Source organism: Lissotriton vulgaris, chromosome 9 (genome assembly GCF_964263255.1).
Source record: "Lissotriton vulgaris chromosome 9, aLisVul1.2, whole genome shotgun sequence".
In the NCBI taxonomy this organism is placed as follows: domain Eukaryota; kingdom Metazoa; phylum Chordata; class Amphibia; order Caudata; family Salamandridae; genus Lissotriton; species Lissotriton vulgaris.
In genome coordinates this window covers 647853417-647863800 of record NC_141697.1, presented here as the reverse complement: position 1 = coordinate 647863800, position 10384 = coordinate 647853417, and the positions used below count along the sequence as shown (strand labels likewise).

General features: G+C 48.9%; 1 protein-coding gene across 3 annotated transcripts in view; it reads left to right on the top strand.

Annotated features, from left to right (window-relative positions):
• Positions 1-10384, top strand: part of PCNX3 (pecanex 3) — an 873417-nt gene that overhangs the window by 491201 nt on the left and 371832 nt on the right. The gene's annotated exons all lie outside the window — the stretch shown is intronic.

Here is a 10384-nt window from a genome sequence, read left to right as displayed (position 1 = left end):
AAATAAGAAACTTCCCATCTTCAATCAAGAAGACGTCGTTCGTGGCCTTCAGGCCTAGCCATGTCGGTTGACTTCCACTCCGTCATAATCCTAGTCTTCTGCCGATGGAACGGACTCCCTTTCAATTCTGTTCTCTGTGCTACTCCAAGTATCCGCGCACTTACCTTCATAAAGTTTGCAACTTGTACCTCTCACCGGAGCACAAGGAATAAGATTGCGACGTTTGCCGATCATTCCAATTGAAAAAGATTTTGCAGGACCGACAAGCTCAACATAGGGGCATTCAGCGGCAGAACATCGACTACACATCGGATATCTTCGGGGAAGATACTGAACAGGAAGAAATGGAAGCGTCGGCAGTGGAAGAGGAGGAGGCCTTCTCTATCCAGGAATTTGGCTCAGAACTGGAGATCTCCCAGCTCGATAGGGTACCATGAGTAACAAAGCCCCTTTGCCCACTAAAATTATTTTCACCAAACAAAAGGCTTCTAGGCCACCACTGCCTTCGGGACAGGGTCTGCACAGAGAGACTGTTTCTAACGCCCTGCCTTCAGGCTCTGCATCGAAACAGCATACTAAGCCTTCTGGCTCAGGCTCGAGTCGAGACAAAATACCCTCATAACCAAAATCTTTGGCTCCAAAGGATAAGAAAGACCAGTCCAGCTGGGCACCGAAAGCAAAAGATACCCTTCAAAACCTCTGGAACCTATCCTGGAACTTATGAAGGAAAAACTGGAACCTAAAAAAAAAACCATTTACATTATTCCAGACACTGGACATATTTTTGCCAAGGATGCAATACCGTCCAAAAGAAAGACTGCTCTAGAAGATACAAGCTATAAAATTCCTCTGAAAAAGGACATAGCTACTATCCTACCCTATCCCTGAGTCCCCTACACCAACTGCACCACTACCAGGCTCAGATCCCTTAAATATCACACAACAGGGTTCTCCACATACACAGCCTGATATATAGGAGGGGAATGACAATAGTCCACTACCAATAGATCTATGGAATGATTATATTATTGATCAATCTATGAATAATTATCATAATTTATACCCTGCAAAACTATCACCTCCTGATGACAACGCAGCATTCTAGAAGTTAATCTCATGAGCAGCATCATACCATGGAGCTACAATATACAAGGAATCTTTAGAAGAGGATTTTCTTTTTGAAGCGCTAGGTTCTACACTTAGGACAACTCAAAGTTTACCGATGCTAAAAGGCATAATGAGACATGCCAATGATAATTTTGAAGACCCCGTACGTGCCTTGTTGAAAATGGAAGTCTCTAGTTGGTAACGGTTTGCACCATTGTCCTAGTAGTGACCCTTCTTCCTAGTCCGGGTGAGGGGGATACACTTCTAAAATAACCCCTGCTCACCCCCTTGGTATCTTAGCACGAGCAGACAGGCTTATCTCAGAGGCAGTATGTAAAGCATTTGTGCACACAGACATTAATACAGTGAAAACACTACAAATGAACACCACACCAGTTTAGAAAAATATGTAATCTTTATCTAAACCAAATAAGACCAAAACAACCAAAATCTACAATACAGTAATAGAACAAGCATTTTCCTTGCAATAGGTCTCGCATTTGTGAGAGTTTGAGCTATAGGCATTGTAAATGACAATGCCTTTTATTAAAGTGTTGTTTTTCAAACCAATAAATAAAAGGCATTGTCATTTGCCATGCCAATAGCTGAAACACTTGCAAATGCGAGACCTATTGCATTGCAAATGGGTGCTATAACATTTTGTTAGGAGAGAGTGTGTTCTGCCTGCAACAGCAGGCAGGACAAAGCTATTTAAGAAAAAAGTGCTCGGAGGCTGTAATTAAAGCCTATCAAGCAACAACACATGTAACAGGGGATGTTGCCTTGGGAGGTTACAAAGTAAGACAAGGCGGTACTAAGGAGGGACTACTAAGCCTTTTGACTAAGGATCAGACACAGTTTACAGTGGACAATGACAGAAGCTAATGAAAAATGTGAGCGGAGAGTGGGCAGAGCCTCAAGTCCCTACCTCAATACAGCATGCCTCGACCTACAAAAAACTGAACTGTAGTTAAAGAGGAAAATTGTACCAGAAAATTTCTGCTAGGTCTCAGTCATCTCATGACTGTTATTGGGTTTGATGCCTTTGGGTTTGTCTGCGCTTTACAAATCTCAAATCAAATTTCAAATCAAATATAGTAAAGTTCCTCTTCGGTGTAGAATTAACAATGCTACATTCTCTTGTAACTCCCTATTTCAAGTCTGGGGACATAGTTGTGGGGAAGTGAACACAGCTTGCATTGAACCAACTTGTTGGTTATTTCAGATAAAATGGGACCTTTTCTATTCACTACCCGAAACTGAAGCTTAAAGTAGGAGTTTAAAGCTGAAAGGCGAGGACGGGCAGTAATATTGATGGGAGAGAAGGGGTGCATATTGTTCCAGCACATGCCCTATGAAACGCGGCCAGAAGATATATCAATAGAACAATCTGTAGTTTTACCTTAAAAGGGTGAATGTACTTAATGAAACTTAGCACCAACCCTCAAGTAAGAGGTGTCCGTCACCCAGGTGTTGACTGGCAGAGTCTTTATTTTGTTAGATAGCTCAGCTGGCTGAGTGCTTCCAATGGATTTCTGTGAACAGGCAGAGCCTAGAGTTTTCATGTCAACCAGAGGCTGGAGATTTGAATCTCTGTAGCGCCGACTCAAGGTTTCATCTGTCTGTGTTTTTACTTACTGCCTGGGGTTCTACATGAAGATCTTTTGCATGAATAAATAACGGTAGGCAGTTTTTTGCCCTCGAAAATTATTGAAAAACATCAACCTTTCACAGGATGACTCCCAACCACAAACTGAGCAGCAGTTACTTAATTAGGCACGGAAATGCCCTGTGAGCCAGCAGGTCAGATGTCAAATGTGCTACGTGAGGTCAGACACGTGTCGCAGTAACTCACACCAATGACCCCCAGGTCAGCCGAGAAGCAAAGGTCATCGGGAAGGAAAAAAAGTAAAGTAAAAGATCCCACTCGCAAGGCACGGCAGGGTGAGGTGAGGAAGCACATGCAGGCAAGGCCAATCGCTTTCTTGAAATGTACACAGAACGCATTTCTCTGCACACAGGGGACCTGGGGGATTGTGGGGAGCATACATACCGATTCTGCAGGTCTGTGTGCCAATGTTGGATAGATGATTCTGCGTGGCGACTGTGGACGTCTGGGTATGACCAACTTTAAGCCGCTGGTATGGTTGTGGGAGGTTGATGTGGCTGAATCTGGGCAACTGGTTGAGAGTGCCCTTCTGCTAGGCAAATGAGCGCGAGTGGCTGCTTAAAGACGTCTGGTTGTGCATTTCCCTGCCAACAATTGCCGTTGGTGAGCACTCTGCTGCCTAGAGTTTCCAATAAATACCACCCAAATACATTTGCAAGACCAGTGCACGCCGGCTTTAGTGCTGATGGCGCCCGGTGCGAGAATCATTTTTGGCACCCCCATACCACATGAACGCCTCCTCGGGATCTCTTACTACGATCGGGCATAAATGCCCCTCATCTCTTAAATCAAACATTTTTGCTAAACACAGCACCCAACCCTGTGGTCCGCGCACCCTCCACAGGTCAGCGCCCAGTGCGGCCCCACCTGTCTCACTGCCCTAAAGCCGGCCCTTTGTCACATAGTGACACAGGGGCTCCACTGTCGCGGTAGCAAACATATTACGCACATAAGGCTTTCTGATCACATGGCATGTAATATGCTTCACACAAATTGCAGTGCAAGGCCGAAGTGTCTTGTACCTGACAAAGGCTGCACCAGCTGTCTCCAAGGGTGAGTGTCGGGCGAGCACAATGAAAGGAGCCCAGAGCCCAGTTAACCAACGTGCAGTACGTCACAGGTCCGTTGATATGGAAGGGCAGCCCAGCCAATGAGGCAAGGCCATGTGGGGCCGGCTGACGGAACGAGCCGGGCTACCGAAGACCCTACGCAGCGTAGACCTGCACCTCATTAAAGATTCCTGCCCCAAAGTACGGCTACAGACCAGTGGAGGGGGAGTGTGAGGGACAGTTGCGCACCATGGCAGGGGCAGCCCAAGAGCAGACCTAAAAGTGCAGAGCAGAGGGGCAGATAGATGTCACGGCAGGTCCTGCACAACGTGAAACAACAAAGCTTATTGTATGAAGAGGCAGTCGGGAACAATTGGAAGTACCTGGGCTCCAAAAGACAAGGACACTACAGCAACTACATCTGCAGAACTAATTCAGGGGAGGAAATCTTCAGAAAGCACAAAAACGCACAGCTCGATCGCGAAAGCTATTATAAACAAGCCCAAAAACTGTGCTAGTGGTGCGCGTGCGCCACTGTGCCAAACGTGACGGCCTATTGGTGTCTATTACGCGCACCAAGCGCGTAATAGATACCAATAGGCCTTGGGCGGAGCAATGCGCCCGCCTGTGGACTATTTCGTGCAGTCTTTCATTAAAAGACGCACGCAAAGGCCAATAGCTGCCCACAGAAGGAAAAGCACACGCACGAGAGTGTGTGATTCCTAGGGCAGCTTACAAACACCGTTTTTCAATTACAAAATGCCTCGCGCTGCGAAGCACTGCTACACAGTGCAACTCCTGGCTTGAGCCCTAAAAATATGACTTTTAAAAGGTAGAAACACTTATTTTCAAAGCAAATTGCATAAGCAACACTCTTCACACATAGTACCTTGGATGCGTTGTGCGCACAAACAACTGTCGCAGGGAAGATGATGCGTCAGTTCCTTATGCCCAGGGAAGGTGATGCGTTGGTTCCTTACTTCAGGGGAGGTGATGCGTTGGTGCCTTACTGCCACTCAGGCTGTGTTGCATCTGTTCCTTACTGAAGGGGAGGTGATGCCTCAGTTTCTTACTGTGCAGGGAGGTGATGCATCCGTATCTTACTGCGATCCCGGCATTCTTGCAGGCATGGCACCCAGATGCGATGAAAGAGGATTGGGGATGCGTCCGTTTCTCCAGCCGCGGTCCCCAATGCGTTGGCTCATGCAGGCACACAGCCAGACCTGTGTCTGAATCGGTATGGTGATCTCAGACTTCGTAGATAGGGGCACTCGGTGCGTGAATTTCTTGAGCGTCGAGCAGGCGCTGCCTCCATTTCTTCGGTGATGAGTCTGAAACCGGTGTGGATGCGTCGCATTTCTCGTAGTTGCGTTACTTTTCCAGGTCCGAACAGCAGGAATAACCTCCAGAGGCCTAGGACAGCAGCAGGCACCTCCTGGCAGGTCCGAACTCAAGGAAGTTTAGGGGAGCTGAGGGTGAAATCGTTGTATCCCTGAGACTTCAAAAACAGGATGCAAGCTGTACTTCAAGCCCTTAGGGATCTTCCTCAAGCAGGGGACACCGCTCACAGCAAAGTCCTTATCCTTTCCTTGGCAGAAACAGCCACTGCTGGCCATCCCCAGACTGTACACAGCAAAGGAACAGTAATTCTCCTCAGTTTCTCCAGCTCTTCTCCTTGGGAAAGGTTCCGCTTGAATCCCAGAATTAATCTAATAATCTGGGCCCCACTTTTATAGCACAAAATCCTTTGCTCTTTGCTGTTAGAGAAGCTGTTTGCCCAGCCAAAACCTGTTCTGTCCTCTCTGGTGCAGCTTCCTGGCAGGAGGTGGAGACTGCATTGTCCAAGGCAGACCAGGCCTATTCGGGTAGGAAGGAAATCTCCCCCCCTACTCTGAATGCAACCCAGGTCTATTCAGCCCAGCCCGGACTCACCCTAGAAAGGCAGGACACATCCCCCCCACCCGAAGTGGCTGTCAGAACAAAATAGAATGCACATCCCCTGTCACTCCAAAGCCAGACAGTCCGTACACAAACCTAGCAGAGGCACACAGGATGGCTAAGCAAGAAAATACCTACTGCTATTTTCAAACACAAGATGTAAAAATCCCCCTCACTAAAAGATGCATCTTTATATTCTGAGTTCAGGCATACTAAACTTTACCTTGCTATCTTGTCCTTGTGGAAAGTTATATTTATAAGATGTTATAAATAAACTCACATTCTATCCTGTGGTACAGATAGCCTTTCAATAGTGAAAACCTAAATTGGCAATTTTGCACTATCAGGACATGCCACACACATCAGGGCTTGTCCTACCTTTCCCATACACTACCCCCTGCCCACATGGGTACCCTGGGCCTACCTTAGGGGTGACTCGCATAAGAAAAGGGAAGGTTAGGGCCTGGCATGTGGGTGCACTTGCCAGGTCGACATGGCAGTACCAAACTGCGCACAGACACTGCAGTGGCAGGCTGAGTTACATTTACCGGCTGCTTATGTGGGTGGCACTATCAGTGCTGCAGGCCCACTAGCAGCATTTGATTTACAGGCCATGGGCACACATGGTGCACTGTACTATGGACTGACTAGTAAATAAAATGTGCCAATCATGGAATCAACAATCCATAACAACAATTTATACAGGGAGCACTTCCACATTGGCACTGAACAGCAGTGGCAAAGTGCCCAAAGCATCTAGACCAGCAAAAATGAAGTCCAACACACAGCAAAAACACAGGTGGCAAAACTACAGGGGAAACCCACACCAATGATGCCAGGTCTAACATGCCTGTATATTAATACCTAGGGTCGACACAAAATTCAAGCCTCCGCCATCTGACCCAATTTTTATTAAGGGGCAGTTGCTTTTAGATTCCCTAGTGGTATCCAATGCTCAAAAAAGAGCAAACTCACAAACTACAGCAGATGCACCTTCTCTAGACAAAGTGTCTAAGTAAATTGATGCATCAGGCAAAAGAATAGCTGCACAATTTGCCAACCATTGGCGCATTGCCAACACACAAGGACTATTGACGAGATATGATAGAGCCCACTGGGACGAAATGGAGGAGTTGCTCCAACACCTCCCAAAGGAGTGTACAAAAAGAGGACAGGAACTAGTGCAGAAGGGAAAATAAATATATAATTCCTCCAGTAGATGTGCCCTAGACGTTGCTACCACTCCAGCAAAGGGAATTAACACCAGCATTCTCCTTAGAAGACCTGCATGGCTCAGAGGTTCAACAGTCCATTTTAAATGTTCCATTAGACAAAGAACACCTATCTGACATCTAGCCACAGATTCCTTACCTTTGACCTTCTAGGCGTCAGGCTGGATCTGGAAGATTTTTCTTGGCAGTACCCCTGTGCGCCGATTGGTGGCGTCTGTCGACTCTGCGTGACGTTGTTGTCGTCGTGATCATCGTCATTGTGACGTCCGTGTCGTCAATATATTCGGCACTCGTTGAAGAGATCTACCCCAGTCATTTGTTTTACAGACTTTTTGCGACTTTTGTTGACTTCTTTGGTGTGTAGCATTCATGTTGAGTAAGAAGACACCGGAGTTCACTGCGCCATGTTTCTCACAGACCCCCACTTAGTCTGTCTTTGGTGTCTGGAGCGCGACTACGACTTGAAGTCATGCTCCGACTACCAAGCCATGGCACCAAAGGCTTTGTGGGAGCGGTCCCTAAAGCTGCTCGCGACCCGGCACTGCGGATGTCGCCTCGTGGGTCTCGATCCCGGTCTCAGTCGAGCATCATATTCCTCTTCGTCGAAGCCCTCTAAGTCAGTCAGGTAAGAGGTTCCACAAAAAGCACTTCACCCCGCCAGTCTCATGACCCCGCGGAGGAACCTCAGAGTTCGAGGCCCCGCTCCGCAGAGTGGGTGCCTGGGTTGGCTCCACTCATCCCAGCCTTTCCGGGAGCGACCCCTGCCGAGCTTAAAGAGTTTTATGACACCATGTGCGCCATATTTGAGCTGTCTGACCCTGCTGGCTCGCCTTCAGGCCCCGCCGGCTCAGATAATGGAGGAGTCCTTGTGGGTCCCGCATTGGTGGGCCCGGCGCCACGTCCTCCAATTGAACCTGTGCCTGGGTCCGGATCGATGCCGGTCGCTCCGCCACAGTGACCTCCCAACACGGCATCCAGTGCAGAGGTCCTCGGTGTTGCTGGTAACCACCGGCGGCACCTCCCATATCCTCATACCCGATGACAAGAAGCCGGTTGGGCATCCTCCGACTCCGAGACCTGAGCCGTAAGGCGCCATGTTGTTCAACCTGCCCTATTCTGAAGAGTTGGTGATGGATGAAGAAGATTGGGAGGGAGAGCAGGATCCCTTAGAAATCCAACACCCACAAGAGATGCACTGGTATGAGTAATGGGGTGATGCTAGTGGTTTGGACACCTCCCCAGACTCTGCATGCCATCTCCACCTACCCTGGCGACGGAGGAGGGGGCATCATTTGCTATCGTGATGCTTAGGGCCTCAGAGGTCATGGACCTGCAGCTCCCTATGGTGGCAGTCAAGTCTGGCATTGCAGTCGGTGAACACCGCTTGCAATTTGGTCCGTTATTCCCATTCTATATGGGACATGGTTGTGCAGGTCCTGCCCATGGTCTCGAAGGAGGACCGGGCTCGACTCTCCCAAGCAATTTCCGATGGGAGATTGTAGGAAAGTAGGTTTCTGTTGCAGTAACCCCCCCACTTTTTGCCAGACTACTGATGCACTTTTTCTTCTTTTGTGTCCTGGGTCCCTGCCAATCAGGTTCCCAGGGCCTGTGTTCTTTCCCCAAAACTAACCCCCACAGGTCAGCCCCTGGTAAATGGTACCACAGATACCCAGGGCACTGTGACCAGGGAAGACCTTTAAGGGCAGCAGCACTTATTGTGCCACCCTTAGAGGCCCTGCACCTTTACACACACACACACTGCGTTTGCAGGTTGTGTGTTTTGGTGCAGAACAAAGTAAAGAGGCGACATGGCACACATCCCTGTGTGCCATGCCTGCAACCCACTGCCCTGGTATAGATCAGTCACCCTTCTCGCTGGGTGCCCTATGCCAGTGGTAAGGGTACAGGTGCATGATCCCTTTACCCCTACAGTGTCTATGTCCATTCTTAGACATTGCGTGCTGCCATTAAGAGTATATGGTACTGGGCTCTTGTCATTACGAACTGCACAGCACCATAATGGCTACATTGAAAACTGAGAAGTTTGGTATCAAACTTCTCAGCCCCTTAAACCCACACTGATGCTAGTGTGAGATTTATTGAAAAATGCACACAGAAGGCATCTCAAAGATGCCCCCTGAAAAACGACCAGCCTCTGGTGGGTTCCCTGACTGGTACACACCAGCCTGCCACCACAAGACTAATTTCTGGAACCCAAGGGTGGGAGCCTACGCTCCCTGAGCCCAGAAACAAAGCCTTTCCTGGGCCTTTCCAGGCCAGGAAGAGCCATCTGTGGCAGTGGAGCCTCAAAGGCCTGGCAGCCTTTGTAATGCAACCCCCTGCCTCTCTTGCTATCAGGAGCAGGCCCCCTTCCTGTCTTCCCTCCCCTTCGGCGGGAAGACTGGCAGGGAAAAACTAGCCAGCCCAGGAGGTGCGCCTACCTCTGCCAACTCCACACCTCAGGTAGGGGAGGCGAGGTGAAGTCCACTCTTCAGTGCTCGCCATCTAGCAGATGTCAGGCACTCTCCAATCAGGACTAGGGATTGTGCTCACTCCTCCACGTGGTGTGATCACACCAAGGGTGTAGTCACCCTAAGGTCAGTAGCCCATTGGCTACTGATCTAAAGACCTCTAAACCGCCCCCTAAATACAGTGTTCGAGGCATATGGGCTGCAGATGGTACATTATGAATAGATCGCCATCTGGTGTTGGGCTCGGATGATTGCACTTTGTTTTTCTCTTGGAGAGTCTTTTGTCTCTTGGTGACTCCTCCCCTGGTTGGCAGTGCGCATGGGCATCGGCTCCATCCTTAGATTGTTTTTTTCCGCCATCGGGTTCGGATGAAGATCGAGACGCTCCAGATCAACTTCGCAAGAAAGTGATTTTCGGCGCGTATTCCCTTTCCAATTCGACGGTATTGTTATTCGAACGCGTTCATTTCCATTCCGACGCGTTACAAATTCAAAATAGAAGAGAAAAACTTGGAACTACGTCGAAGAAAAGGAGGCCTCTCTCGACGCAGTCAAGCCCGGAGTCCATGGAAAGGACTCCATTCAAAAAATGTCCAACGTGTGGTGCTAAGTTCCCACACAAGGACCTACACGAGGTGTGCAACCTCTGTCTATCGCCTGAACACGAATCCAGGGACTGCGAAGCCTGCGCAGCATTCTCCTCCAAGCTAACGATTAGAAATCGTCGAGCTCGAAGACACGAGGTTTCCAGAATGCAGGCAGAAGCGATCCCGGAGCTGTTCGGAGACGAACAAATCGAGGAAGAAGAGGACCAGTCGGGGTCGGAAGGGGACCAGTCGGAGGTTGAAGAACTCATCGAGCTACAAACCGTGAGTGACGACGTCCCCTTACCGAAAAACCGACCCCGTGCGGTAACGA